Consider the following 15,013-nt stretch of genomic DNA (forward strand, 5'->3'; position numbering starts at 1 on the left):
TTCTCTTATCTGCTGATTTATTTTTTAGGAACTTTTGATATGTTTTTTTCAGGACATCTTCAAATTCATGTATCAACCATGGCAATCTATCCTAACAAGAAATCTACTTGATTTCTGTTTACTACTAAGCTTTATTCTTGGGAAACAGTTTTCAATATTCCTCAGCATCTGAATACTAAATCTACTATTTTACAGTAGTACAATAGTAACTATATGCTTTTGATAGATGATCAGAATTCATTGCCTTTTGCCGAACAGAGGTTCTGTCAGAAAAAAGAGATACTCTCAGAATGTCTTTGCCCCATTAGGAAAGATGTAAAATGTTTTGCAGTAAAAGGCAATATATGAGTGTCCCTTGAATTGCATCTTTCAGTTATAGTAGGATACATTAAGCCTCTGTCAGCGTCTACTGAAACTTCAATTTCCTCAAAATAAAGCAATTTTTAGTCTTTTGCTTGGCAGTAAGCAGAAATCAAACACTCTTTCTTCTAAATAATGAGATTTATCACTAAGCCAACTTCTTATAATAATATACTAGAAAGAGGAATCTGTATGTCAAATTTGGATAGTCTTAGTCACTACTGCTACATTTAGATCATCATATATTGCTACCCCCCCCCCACACACACACCACAACCAGATAGCCTTTACAGTATGTTAAGACTGTTTTTATCCAGATGCCAATACTTTAGAACAGTGTTTCTCTTAAACTTTTCTGGCTGAGCTCACTTGCACAAAGCATTTAACTCAGCAACCCACTAGCCCTTAGCATCCCACCCTTCACTGATAGGTCATATTTTGCCACCAAGGGTGAGCCTTCATCATCGTCTTCTTGTTGGCCTCTTTCCATTCACTACCAGATATAGATTTTCCTCTTACCTTTCCAGTTCTGTCTGTCTTTAGCTAATGTCCACCATCTCATGTAGATGATCCCTCCATCATGTTCTTTGGCAACCCTTCTTTCTCTTTCCAGAATGCAAAGTTATGGAGTACCTGGCATATCATACACAACCTTAATAATTTTCATTGGAAAACTAAATCTGGGGAAAATTAGGATAGGGTTATGTTGTGAATTATTCCAAAAACTTTCAGACACTTATGAAGTATTTGTTATTATTCAAGGGCGAACATTAAAGGAAGCAAATTTGTATAAAAGAAATATATTAAATACGTTAATATGAAGAATAGCACTGCTTTCTTTCATACAGATGTTGCACTCACAATATCCAATGGCAATCCACTCAAATCATACACTACCCTATCAGAGAAAAATCTAGCCCTCAACTCCTTCTTAGCAGCATTCATTCTCAGCTTCCAAGGAGATGCCCTCTTGTCCTTTCCCCACCCTCCATAAATTGAAAAATTCCATCAACTGAAATCTTGTATGAGCCTTTCAGAAGTTTGTAAGTCTCAATCATATCACCACCCTCTTTCTCCTATTTGCTAGTGTCTGCAGTCTACAAGTTCTCAATCTGTCTTCATAATCTCTATTCCACAATCCTGATATCATTTTTAACACTCTCCTTTGCACTCTTTCCAATATATCAGAATCACAACAGAAACCAGGAGACCAGATCTGTGCACAGTAGTCCAAGTGAGGTTTTATCAAGACCATGTAAAGAGGCAAAATGACATCCTTATCTTTACGTGTGAATGTTCGTTTCAGCAATGCAATTATCTTTTGAGTTGTATTTGCAATCTTTGCTACATTGCCCATGAACTTCAACTTCCTATCTACTAACACTCCAAGATCTCTAGCCTCATCAGTTTCCTCGAGCATAATCCCACCAATATAATACGACATTGGATATCTAATCATGCTGAAGTGAATGACTTTACATTTACTGACATCCATTTTCCCATGCCCACAATCGCAGCCTATTCAAATCATTCTGCAAGTACTATATATCAGCAGCATTCCTGATTACCCTACCTATCTTTGCATCATCAGCAAATAGTATGTCACTTGTCAAATCCTTCCCAATATCATTAATGTATAGATTGTATAACAGTGGACCAAGCACTGATTCTTGTGTCAGTCAGCCATCCTCCTATCCACACTAATATTCTATGATCCAAACTCATATTCTCAAATTTATGCAAGTCTTCCATGCTGTATTCTGTCAAAAGTCTTAGCAAAATCCAAAAGTATCATATGTGTATCCATTCCCCTTGTCTAGTTCAGTGGTAACCTTGTTACAGAATGTGAGTAAATTGCTAAAACATGATCTTCCCTTAGTAAACCCATGCTGTTCATTGCAAAGTAAAGATTTACTGTCAACCCATTTCTGAATGCAAGACCTAATCAATTTTTCCAAAATCTTCACCACCACTCCTGAGATACTGATTGCTTGATAGTTGGATACAGCAGTCTTTGCACCATCCTTGTGGAATGGGATGACCATACATTCTTTTCATTCCTGCAGAATCTTCCATGTTCTGAGACTCTTATTAAACAACCTGGTCAAAAGAATAGCCAAGTTCAGCTGAACACTCATTTAGTACACATGCTGATATCCCATCAGTTCCTATTGTTGAATGCTTATTCAGTTTGTGCAACAGCTCTAATACCTCTTCCTCATACACCTGAGTTTCTTCATCCATTAAAGAGGTAGCAGTGTGCTCAATGTCGCATACAGCAGGTTGACAGCGTTTAACAAAATGGGCACTCATTAGTTGAACAACCTCTTCTGCATCTGTAACCCTCATGCCATCTACATTTAGAAGAGTTATCCTTTCATATTCATTCTTGCTTTTACTTGCAGCATATCAATAGAATTCTTGTGGGTTGTCTTTAGCACGCAGAGCCAGTTTCTTTTCATATTCAGACTTCGCTTTCCGTACAACAGTTGCGACTATTCTAGCCTGCTGCTTATAATTTTACATAACGGACGTCATCCTTATGTACATGGTATTCCTTCTACATCATCCTTTTCTTATGAATCTTTTGATTAACATTGACTCCTGCTCTGTTTATTCTTTGAACTGTAAGGACACATTCTGATATTGCATCATTTAAGTACTTTTTAAATGCTTCCCATGAATTGTCAATATTCTTCCCATCAATCAACTCCCATTCCACTGAACTTAGTATACTCCTCAGTTGGTCATAATTTCCTGCTTTGTAGTTCAGCATGTAACCTTTTCTGAATGGAATATTTATAAACTTAGTCACTTCCCAAGTGAGTATCGCATGATCACTGCCACCAACCAGAGGCAGAATAGTTCGGTTTTTAGCTGAAACACCCTCTGACACTATATCAAATCTTACACTCTTTGACCTCGAGTTTCTTCTGTCACATGCTGCTTGAGGAAGTTGTGCCGCAACAGCTCAATAAATGCATTTTCATTCTTCTCGCAAGATTCTGCTGATACCCAATCAATATTTGGATAATTAAAGTCTCCCATTATGATTACTCATTTTGTCTATTTTGTGATGCATTTCTTCATCACTAGCAACTGATCCACCAGGTCTGTAACAACACCCCAATATGTAATTGATCTTGTTCGATTTCACCTCACATCAGATGGCTTCAAACTCACTGCCATATGAAATATTATTAGTACAATCATAGGTTTCAACTCTAACTGGATTCAAGTCAACCGATATCATTAGCAGTACACCCCTCCTCCCCTATCCTCTCTATCCTTCCTAAAAATAGTTTACTCTTTACACTTGATACCAGTTAGTATGTCTGATTCTGATAGCCAGGCCTGACTAATGACTACAATTTCAGGTCCCAACATATTGACCAAGGCAACAGACTCTATCCCTTTGTTTCTGATACTCCTAGCATTTGTGTACAGACATAATAATCTATTTGCATGTTCTTGAGTGGAGATTGAACATCTTTATTCCATCAAAATTTCTGTATATAGTCTGACAATGGATCTGACCATGAAGAAAGGAAAGGAGGACAAATCCCAGAAGTCTTCTTTCTTGGCATTGCTGTATTGCTAAATGACACGAGGTTGAAAATGGTTGAGGAAAGGACATTCCATTAGAGATAACTTGTAGGAAATTATGATCTTAGTTACTGAGAGGATAGATTACTTCAATGGTGTGCCCAGAAGATTACGAAAAGATCTAATGTTGGATGGAGAGGATTGTCTGGTATCGAATAGCATAGAATATTGAACATATAGAATAATAAACTAGTCAACCTTGTTAAGTGTATAAAATTTTGTTACCTCAGAAAGGGATCAGATTTGAAGATGCAAAAAACTGTGCGCATTTCATTTGATGTGAAATAGCTGTGCCAAATTTCACATCAAATGAAGCATATACCTGTGGATAGGATAAGTGATCTTATCCAAATAATGCTCTACAAGTTTGTTTTCTGCTATATGCAATAAAGGAACGGTTGAGTATTAAGTCTTCCTTTGTGATCCTCTGTAGCTCGGTTAGTAATGATGCCCAATGGTGGGAAAGATCTGAATTCAAATCCTGTTTACAATGCAAGGAACTTTCCCTCATATGAAGAAAGTATCGTGTCTTTTAATCCCACAAACCAGACAAGCTAGCCAGATACAGCTAATAGACAATATAGCCTTAGTTGCTTCAGTTGTATTACCAATTAGGCCTCTTCCTTAACTGAATTACTTTGGACACTCAGCTTTGTTTCATTTTTCAGGAAGTTTTATTTGATGTTACTAAGAATAAACTCCTCATCCCTGTTCTTTTTTTTGGGATTATCTTATTTTTTTATTACTGTTTCTACATTATATGTCCAAAAAAAAAGTACAACCTACACGCCTTTTAAGCCCCACCGTAAACTTGCTACCTTATCGGTTCCACCAAACATCAGCTTCTTCCTCTCTCAGTGTCTGGAGTATATAAAGTACCCTGTTCCTGCAAGTTGGCTTATTTCAAACAGACAAGTAGATCAGCAAACATCCATTTAGCAGAACACAAATTGTACAGCTATAATCACGATTATGGTCAGTCTCGCCTTGCAGACCATGTATTGGATACAACCCTCAGGATCTGGAAGAAACCCACTATGCTCCACCATAGTAAATTGAAAAAGGAAAGACTGTTTTTAGAATCTGCAGTGGCACTCAGAAATCAACTGAATTTAAATAAATATGGATGCATAAAACTTTCCAAAATTTGGGAAAGATAATTGTCAGAAATCCCACTTTACATCCTAGGCCACCTACAAACGCCCATTTAAGGCGTACTACCTAGATAGGACTTTAGAGTCACATGTTTCGTTTAATATTGTGTGTGTGTGTGTGTGTGTGTGTGTGTGTGTGTGTGTGTGTGTGTTACAAGAGTTATTTGTAATCCCTGAAGATGTCTCAGTGACTGAGGCAAAATATTGGAAGCATTAAAATTAGTTTTTATTCCTTTCCTAGTGAGAGCCTGTGTAGCTCAGTGGATGTGGCACGCCACGCTGCTTGGCCGCATGAAGGAAGACTTGATTTCGAGTCTAGTTGGCGACTAGAGGAAATTTTTCTCAGCCTTTTTTCGACCGGTTCCCAAGTTAGTCGATCTCTGGCACAGGCAAGCGGGTTTTTCGTCCCGTAAACTCGGGTTTTTCGTCCCGTAAACTCAAGAAAAATCGACCGTAGAATCCACATTATTTCAGACGTTAAATACGAGTGTTAGGGTTAGGGACCACGAGATGGCGGCACTTGTTCAGCAGTCACTCTTCACTGCATGCCGCTTAATTAGTGATAGCCTTTGGGCCAGCTATCTCTGATTGGGTACCAGTGGAGATTGAACTGTCCACTCAGTCTCCAAAAGTTAGATAGGGCTAAAAACGCCTACTTCCTATATATATATATATATGGGAATAAAAAGGCGTTAGCTGATTTTTTTTTTTTTTTTTTCCTAGTGCTGTAAATATTCCATTAAACATCCAACATGATGTATCCGTTATCAACTGTATAAATTCCATTTCTGTTTGTATCAAACAGCCTCAAATGAACCGTCTCCCCTCAGACCTTCCTCTTTAACTTCTGATATTGGTTGAAGTTCATTAGGAATACCCTACCTCCTGCCCTATTACTTTTATCCTTAAAAATCCGTACCCTTTACTTTCTGTTCCTGTAACTATATCATTTTCTGTTAACCTGGTCTCACTAATGCCTGTAATTTTTGGCCAAGTTGAATTGACCATGCCCAAAACTCCTGTACTTTATTTCTAACATTCATGTACATGAATTTTGACAAACCCTTGGATCTTCAGTTACCCATGTGTAATGTCATTACCAACCTATTCATATTTGGAACCTGTGATTATGCATTCACTATTTTATATACTTTCTGTACACACACTCATTTATCTCAGGTGTGGCTGAACCTATGCTTGACTACATCTTTCCTCCCTCCAATACCTCAGGTTTTTCTGAGGTTGTACATCCAACCTCTTACTGAACAACTTCAAATGTCTAACTCTAAAACCATTTAAATACAGTCCATCAGGCACATACAAATCCTTTTGTCCATGAAATTCACTCCATACATCTATAAACTGAAAACCATTCCTCCTGCACAATCTTCTAACTGATTCATTTGTAATCATTTTTCCTCTTCTCAATTCACTCCTGTCATACCGAGGCACCAGACACAATCCTTAATTTCTTGCTCTTCTTTGTTGCTTCTATCAATAGCTTATTCACATCTTCTCTCATTGTATATTTTTCACCTTTCAAATCACTCGTGCCAGCCAAAACAATAAATTCTTTCACTTCTTCCCTCTAGACCAACAACTTTACTAACATCCTCAATCTTGGCAACTTGGGAAAACATGCTTTCATCACTTTCTCATTAATTATACCTTGTCATCAAATCTCCATACAGTACCTTTTCATTACTTCCAGTTTCTTGCACTTTCATACTTTTCCCCATTGACTTATTCTTTCATTCTCCTTCCTGATGTATCGCACAGCAATCATTTCTCCAGTTGTTCTAGCACATATTATCACCTTTCCTCCTTTAGTTTTGTTCTATGCATTTTGCAATAAAAGGTAAATATTTTATTTATTTCCATAGGGGTCTGTTGTTGTTAGGTATTTTGTTTATTTCTTTTTCCTCTCTATTCTTCTGTATGATTCTTCTGTTATTAACATTCATTGTCTCCTTTGGCTTGAAAGTTGGGTTTGCATTGAATTTTCGGATGATGACTATTTTAAACTGCTCTGTTGCTCTTCTTAACACTAGTTTTGTTAGTAAATATCTTTTTATTCTCTTTGCTATCATATTCTGATTTTTTGGTTATATGAATACTTTTTGAAAAACAAAAAGATGCTGGTACTCATTCTTTGCTAGCATTACGTAGTGCTTTTGAAATAAGAGCAGTAAATTATCTATATAACACAGTTTATTAAGCTTAGATTTTATGTACAAAAATATAAGAAATAAGTAAAATGTATATGATAATTTTTAATAAAAATTTTATATAGCAAATATCTTAATAATAGACAGAATTGAAAATTGTAAATTTTAATTTTACATTAAATAACTGAGCTTATTTGCATATTATATAAAAAAACAAATGTTACAAATTTCTAAACGTGCCATATCCCATGTCACCTATTACTGTTAATAAAAGCTAGTACCATTTTGTTTCTCTCCCCCCCCCCCCCCCCCCCCCCAAAAAAAAAGCACTGTGGGTATCAGCTATATCTCATTGCTGTTTCTACTGTATTTCTCTTTCACATCCTGTCCCCTCTTTTATTGTATTCTCTTCTCTTGTTCATGATTCCCCCCCCCCCCACTTGTTCATTTTTGTTTGTCAGCTTAGGAGAGGATAGTTGTCATTGACTTGGATTTGTTGTTTTCACTTTTTTTTTTTTTTTGTATAGAGTTATAGTTATCTTAGTAGTCTCTGTTATATTGTTTCCAGTCTGAGTTTGTTGAACTTTCTATATAATTTATATCGTGTGTTTTTCTTTATTTCTGTGCATGTAGTTGTGGTAATCTGTCTTGTGTCATTTTCATTCTGTGTTGTCAGTATTATTATATACAGTCATTGTCATTTCTTTCTTATTTTCAGTAGAGAAAATGGTATCTTTCCTTTTCAGCATTATTTGCATGTCACATGTTTTGGTATATTCTATTTTTGATGTTATTTTTCTTATTAATTGAATTGGGTAAGAAAGCCATATGATCTTCACTTACACATTTTCTATACAGGCAGTAGCAACTGTATATACACATCTATTATGAAATATATGGGTGGGTGGGTGGGTGGGGTCACTCCGTTAAACAAGGTCCAACTGTTTTCATCAAGGAATTGGACTAAGACAAAGAGAGAAAAACAGCTACTTGAACAAACTCTAACCCAATATCATCATAACTGATGACAGGAATCAACAGCATGAAAAGTCTCAACCGAAAAGAAATGAAACTGATAGAATATCTGTTTCATTTTTTTTCCATTGGGTTCAGACTTTCAGGTTACAAGAGTGTACAAAAAGATTTAAATAATGAGTGATAATGATTAAGGATAAATATTAATATCATTAGAGAAGTACCATGTTGATGTACAGGTGTTACTAAAACAAAGAATACAAAACCATGAGATTCTGTTAAATGATAACTAAGATATCACATTCAGTCAGTAACGATCAGGGAAAAAGTGGCTATAGTATTCAATGCTAAATATAAACTTGAAGGCAAGCTGTTTCAAGTTATGACCTAAACAAATTTCACAATAGGAAATTGGACAGTGAGATACCTACTTGCACTTATTGTCCCACAGAAAGGTCTTTGTAACTGTGCTTCATCATTCCTATTATGGTGGCATTGGCTGTAGTGTCTTTCTGTAAAAGATGTAGAGAAAATTTTTGAATCATTAGAGCATCCAGCTGACCTAAATCTGGTTCTTGTTGGAGATCTAAACACCCAAGTAGAAAATGAATACCAGACAATACATCACCTCTCAGTATAGCAAGTCAGTAAGGACTACAGGAATGGATAGTTAATTTCCTTTAGAGCTACATTGCCTATTGGGACTTGTTTGTGTCTCATTGGTAATTTGTTATAGTTGCATTTGCTGTAGTGAGAGTCAACCACTGGATTTTTATTTGAAATGTGAATTAGCTCTGAAAAACACTGTGTTCGATGTGCATAAATTCACATGGAGAAAGTACAACAAATAAAAAATCGTGTCTTATTGTTCATGTTATTGTTGATAGCATCTTTTACATTGGGTTCAGGTTACAAGAGTGTACAAAAAGATTTAAATAATGAGTGATAATGATTAAGGATAAATATTAATATCATATTGAAAAGAAAAATATCTATAAAAGTTTTAAGAGAATCAAAATCAAGTAACTTTCAGAGATAAAGTATTGGATTAAAATCGAAAGTGCTTGTGGGTGGGTGGGGGAGGGGTCCTTGGAAATACATTGGCAGAAACTGAAGAAAACATTGATTGATTAAAACAAGGGGTGGTATGTGACAGAGATGTTTGTAAGGACAGAAGATCAGTACTTTTGTATAGATCAAGAAGTTACAGAAGCAGTCCTAGAAAAGAAGAAATCATATTGAAAGTTCCTTCCAAGTTAACCCAGCGCTGGTGAGGTGGGAAATGTAACAAAAGTGGTAAGGTGGGGTCCCACAGACCCACCCAAATAATTTATTCCTCTGTGGATTTTTCCTCACAGTCTTGTTCTATATTAGACTCATTGTTACTGACTAATTCTAAATCAATTTCACTATCATCATCTCCACTAAATGCTCCTTGTCTGTCAAAGCATCATCTATAAGTTGATGTAACCTCTGTTCTTCCTACTCATAACTCATCTGCTAAAAAAAAAAAGATATTATTCTCAAAATACCCTCTAAATAGTTACGAAAACGTATTTGCTTATAGTTGGCATGTAAAAATATAGAAGAGACAGCAGTAGCGATAATATTTTAGTAGAATAATACATGAAAACAACTTACGTTTCAGAAGTAAATATAGTCACACTTTTGGTAAGGTGGGTCTGGTGGACCCCAGCACACTTTACACCTCTGCAAACTAAACTTGCTTGCACATAATAGCTTGTCATCTATGGCATCGAGTAGCTGGTTATGGGAGGGGAAGCTATACTGAGGCATGACTCGCTGCAATGTGTTGGTAAAATGTTATAGTCAATTTAAATTCTTTGGGGTCTGTGACACCCCACCTTATTAATGCCAGGTTAAGTGTCAGTAAATGCAGTGAGAGAATGGGTGTGTGTAGGGGGGGGAGCATGTAGGTGTTTGTAAAAGTAACTAAAGAAAAGTCATGAGAAGACATTCATAATAATATAGAAAATAAATGTCTTCAGTGTGACAAAATATTTTGGAGGTTACTCAAAAAAGCTTAGGAATGGAGTACAGGGTACTGTAAAAGGAATCAGATGATAAAGATTCAGTATACATTTATACTGAAGATGAAAATATATTTATAAAAAGGAAATTAAAATTGAATGTGAGAATTATAGAGGAATATCACTGCTGAGAATTTAAAACTCGGGAAAGAGCAAGCTGGCTTCAGACCAAATAGGAGATATCATAATTAAGTTTTTTGCCTTAACTCAGATGTCTGGATTAGCCTCCATAGCTCATTTGATAACAGTGATGCTCCTTAGTTAAAAAGGCCTGTGTTTGAATTCCATCTAGGATGTGAATAATCTTTACAGGGACTTTCAGCCTCCTTAGCCCATTTGATAGCAGTGATACTCCTTATGTTGGAAAGGCCTGTGTTTGAATGTGAATGATCTTTACAAGGACTTTCAGCTGGAGGAGAATTAGCTGGTCTTATATGAAGGTAGTATAATTTTTCATTCTTGGACACCTATGTTTTTTTTCCATAGAACAGGCAATTTAGCTATGGAATATATGCATTTGACAAACATGTCTGACAATGCAGATAGGATTAACTGCCCTTTCTTAGCATTGATGAAACTGAGTTGCTTTTTTGAGATAGGCCATTAAGCCTAACACGTAAGGTGAAGATGGATGAAACAATAGTAAAGAGATCATGGTAATATAACAGGAATTTGTATTTTTTATTTTGAAGATCCAGAAAAGGTACATAAAGTGCTGAGAGAAAATCTTTTCAAAATTCTACAGTTATGTGGTATAAATTGGACATTATATAAGACAATTTATACATCTAATTATATTTTTCTCTCTAGTTTAGAGTTTTAGTTAACCACCTTACCGCCATTAAAGATCAAATACGCATCCTCAAAAGCTTCGTATCCATCATAAATTTCAATGTAATATCAATGGTATTACAATTTTAATATGCACTTCGCATCCATGGAAATGTGGACGTATATATACGTCCTGGCCGGTAGCATGGTTAAACTGAAATAGATATGAAGCAATTGCAGGAAGATGTAAAATTTTTGATGTAAATGTTTGATAAAATCAGGTAATAAGACAAGGATGCATGCTATAGCTTCTGTTTCATCATTTTATTGACCCTACACACAAGACCAATAATACAACAGTGCCGTGTGTGAGCAACTGGTTAAGGAGAAAGAAGGAATATTCATAGGAAGAAAATGTGGCGAAGGCTGTTCTTTGGAGCAGCCGTCTCCATATTGTCTTTTCCTTTGATATGTTTGGAATTGAATCATGTCCTGATACAAACCAGTGGGTGCTTGCAACACCATTGGAAGAAATTGGAGCATAAAAGTACTTATATAAAAAAATTAAAAAAAATTTTGTTTAAAAGGCTTAATGCAGAAATACAGCACAGTACACCTATGAGAAAGTGAATAGAGAAAGAGTTTCTGAGAGAAGGCTCACCTATTAAATAAGTTGCCCTCTTCTGTATGTAATCAAGAATTTTAGGAAGATTTAGGTGTACCATCTCAAATGTCAGAATAATATTCTACATTCAGTTGGTCAGTGGGATTTATAAAGTGCTAAGTGTTTAGTAAGAGAGAAGTAATGTTCTTGAATAAAAAAGAGTACCAAGTTTTTTGGAAAGTGAGGAGGCTGTAGATGTAATATGTTTATGCTAGGATTCCATGAATTGAAAACTAATGACTGGAAATCAGAACATCATCAAAAATAAAAGGGAGTGAACTGGGATGTTTCTTTGGGATAATAAGACTGGACTGTGTTTAGATAGTATTGATATTCACTACATTAGCTTTACCCCACTTGAAAATGGTGAGGATATCTTGAAAGACATTGTTTATGGAAGATCTTGAAGTTGAAACCATTTGAGCAGGTACAAGATGGTTTCTTGAATGAAGAAGAGAAACGGAGAGTAATCTTCTGTGGCCTGTCCATTTGTGTAAGGTTAGCAAGGAGGTCTGCTTGTAGAACAAGAGTAGCAGAATCAATTTTAATAATTTACTGATGAGTCTGAGTACTAAAGAAGCTCATTGTTAGATCCATAGTTTTGAAAATATTTAGTATGGGGTAGTGAGACAATAGTTGAATGTCTGATTTTCATCTCCTTGTTATGGATGGGTTGGATGTTTATATAGGTGATATGGAAAGGGTGTTAATTCTGGAGCACAAGTTTTGTGCTCAACTGCAGGGATACAATTTGGACCAGAAGATATATCAGTATCAAGACTAATGAAGATTTTTCTAACATCCTTCTGCAAAAGCTCAAAGGCTTGCTGTGTGCAGTTCATGGTATTGTTATTTTCATGAATAAATTTTCTTGCAATATCTCAAAACTAGGGTTGCACAAATAAGTACCTTAAGTATTTTTTTCTGCACAAAATATTTAATATTTTTTTTACTTTTACACCATTAAGCAAGCAAGCAATTCCTATACCATAATACATGCTATTAAGAGGCTTCACTTTTATTCTAATCTTCTCAGTTTGGGTGAAGTCCATGATCATCATCAAACTGTTGATGTTTATCCTCAAGAAATGTACAGCATGCTGTAATAGTACTAAGTAAGTTTACATTATTGCTAACTTCCTATCAGCAGTTTTTCTCCATATTAGTCTCATATTTGGCATGGCACTTTTAATTTCATCAATCCACTTAGATTTTAGTCATCCTTTTGGTCTGTTTCTCTTCGTTTTATCATCACACACCTGTTTCACTAACCTCTCCTCTCTTGTTCTGTTTGTGCCTATGCTTATGCCTATAATATTAGCTCTGCTACACATTTCTGAATGCTTACAATGTCACATACCTTCTTGATATCTTAATTTTTAATATAATTCTGCTACTCATTCTATCTGTTCACTCCCTTAATTTTTCTCAGTACTCTCATCTGTGGACTTTAATCTTTGATTAATGGCTTTATTTCTAACGCGACTCTTAGATCCATAGGTTTTGAACACTACCTAGTGCGGTATTTTAGCTTATTTCTCTCTTATTTCATATAAATTTATTCAACTGTCTCTCTCTCTCTCTCTCTCTCTCTCTACAGTACTAGTTTTTCTTATTCTCTTGTCTACTTCCATATTTAATTTGTCATCTTCACAAAAAATTGAGCCTAAATAGCTGAAATATTTTACTTGTTCTGTAAGTTTTCCTATGAGTATGCAATTCATGTTTTTTATTTTCCTTTTCATAATTTGTCTATTTATTTTTACTTTCATGCCATTCATTACCACAGTTATTCAATTAAATTAAATAATCTTGAGTCTCGTCCTGGATTTATTTAGTAGTATAACAACGTCTGCATAGAGTAGAGACCTGAGATTGATATTTTCAATTTTGATATCATGTGTGGTGCCAGTTTCCTTCATAATGTGATCCACAAAGTTGATGTACCCTTGTTGTAGCTGATTTTTACATCAAACCATCTGGTATGTACCTTCGATTCTAACTTGACTCACAATGTCCTGTTTACACTACATAATTGTAGTGTTGTGAACAACTTTCCTCTTGACACCTTTTTCATATGCCTTTTCCAGATCTATGAAATTTAAATACAATTCTTATGATTACTCAGCTGTTGGACTTAAAGTAAAAATCTGATCATGCAACCTCTGTTTGACCTGAACCCAGCTTGTTCTATTCCCAATTTTTCTTTCACAAGTTTTTTTAGCCTTTTCTCATTTAATATTGATTCCAGGTATGCATGCATATATCTTGCCTGAATTTTACTGTTTTTATAGATAGATACTATGGATGGAACTCTACTCTGATCATCTGGAATTTGACCTTCAGAATTATGCAGTGCCACTGTAAAACATTTGAGCCTCTTTAGTTAAATATTATCTAGTCCTGCTTCATTTCCACATTTCAGATTTCTGATGGCTTTTTTTTTTTTTTACCTCAAGTATTGATATGTAATGTATCCCTGACTGCATGCCACTTGAATATTTTCTGCATTGTTCTGTTACTTCTAGTTCCACTTAACAATGTTTCAAAGTAATCACTAGAATTCTTGATTCCTTTTATAGTAATCTTTCCTCTCTTCCTAAGCTTTTTCACCAGCCTCTGGCAATTTTACCACTTTCCTAATATATTTTTTTTTCCATTGTTGCTAACATCTTCATATGAATTTTGTTTTGCTACTTTTAAACAGTGCTTTGCATTCTTACATTTTTCTCAGTATTCTCTCACAGAGCAAATGTTGACTTACTTGTTGGGAACTTTTTGTTATGCTTTCTACTTTTTTCAAAAGTATATCAAAAGTGCCTATCAATTAATTCAGCATGTGCTCCAAGAATGGATTAAGTCCAGATTTTATTAATGTTAGCAGTGCTGAAAATTCTGCTTAATGCATAAAATTATTCATTTCTAAATGCCAGTTTTAAGTCATTAAAACTCTGGTGGGATTATTTTATATAAAAAGTGTCATAAGAACACTATAAATATTAGTTGAACTATTGTTTATAGTGCTCTTGTATTGTTTCTGCCTTAAACACATTTTATTTGCATGTATTAAGCAGTAGTCAATATTTTTCAGGGGGGGGGTGCAGAGTTAATTTATTCTGAAACTTTAAAAACGATAAATCTCGTGTGTTTGTGCACAAAATGTTCATGCATATGTGCATGTAATTTGATTATTGTGAATCTGAATACATTGAAAGTTCCTTTCCTTCTGGAGTTTCTGTGTGATGATTACATTTGGGTGTCAGG

General features: G+C 35.2%; 1 protein-coding gene across 3 annotated transcripts in view; it reads left to right on the forward strand.

Moving 5' to 3' along the window:
• Positions 1 to 15,013, forward strand: part of LOC150101823 (RNA-binding protein 5-like) — a 455,027-nt gene that overhangs the window by 383,052 nt on the left and 56,962 nt on the right. The window lies entirely within an intron of this gene.

Source organism: Typopeltis vanoorti, chromosome 11, assembly GCF_054136105.1.
Source record: "Typopeltis vanoorti isolate ZY-2024b chromosome 11, IOZ_Tvanoo_1.0, whole genome shotgun sequence".
NCBI classification, from domain to species: Eukaryota; Metazoa; Arthropoda; class Arachnida; order Uropygi; family Thelyphonidae; genus Typopeltis; species Typopeltis vanoorti.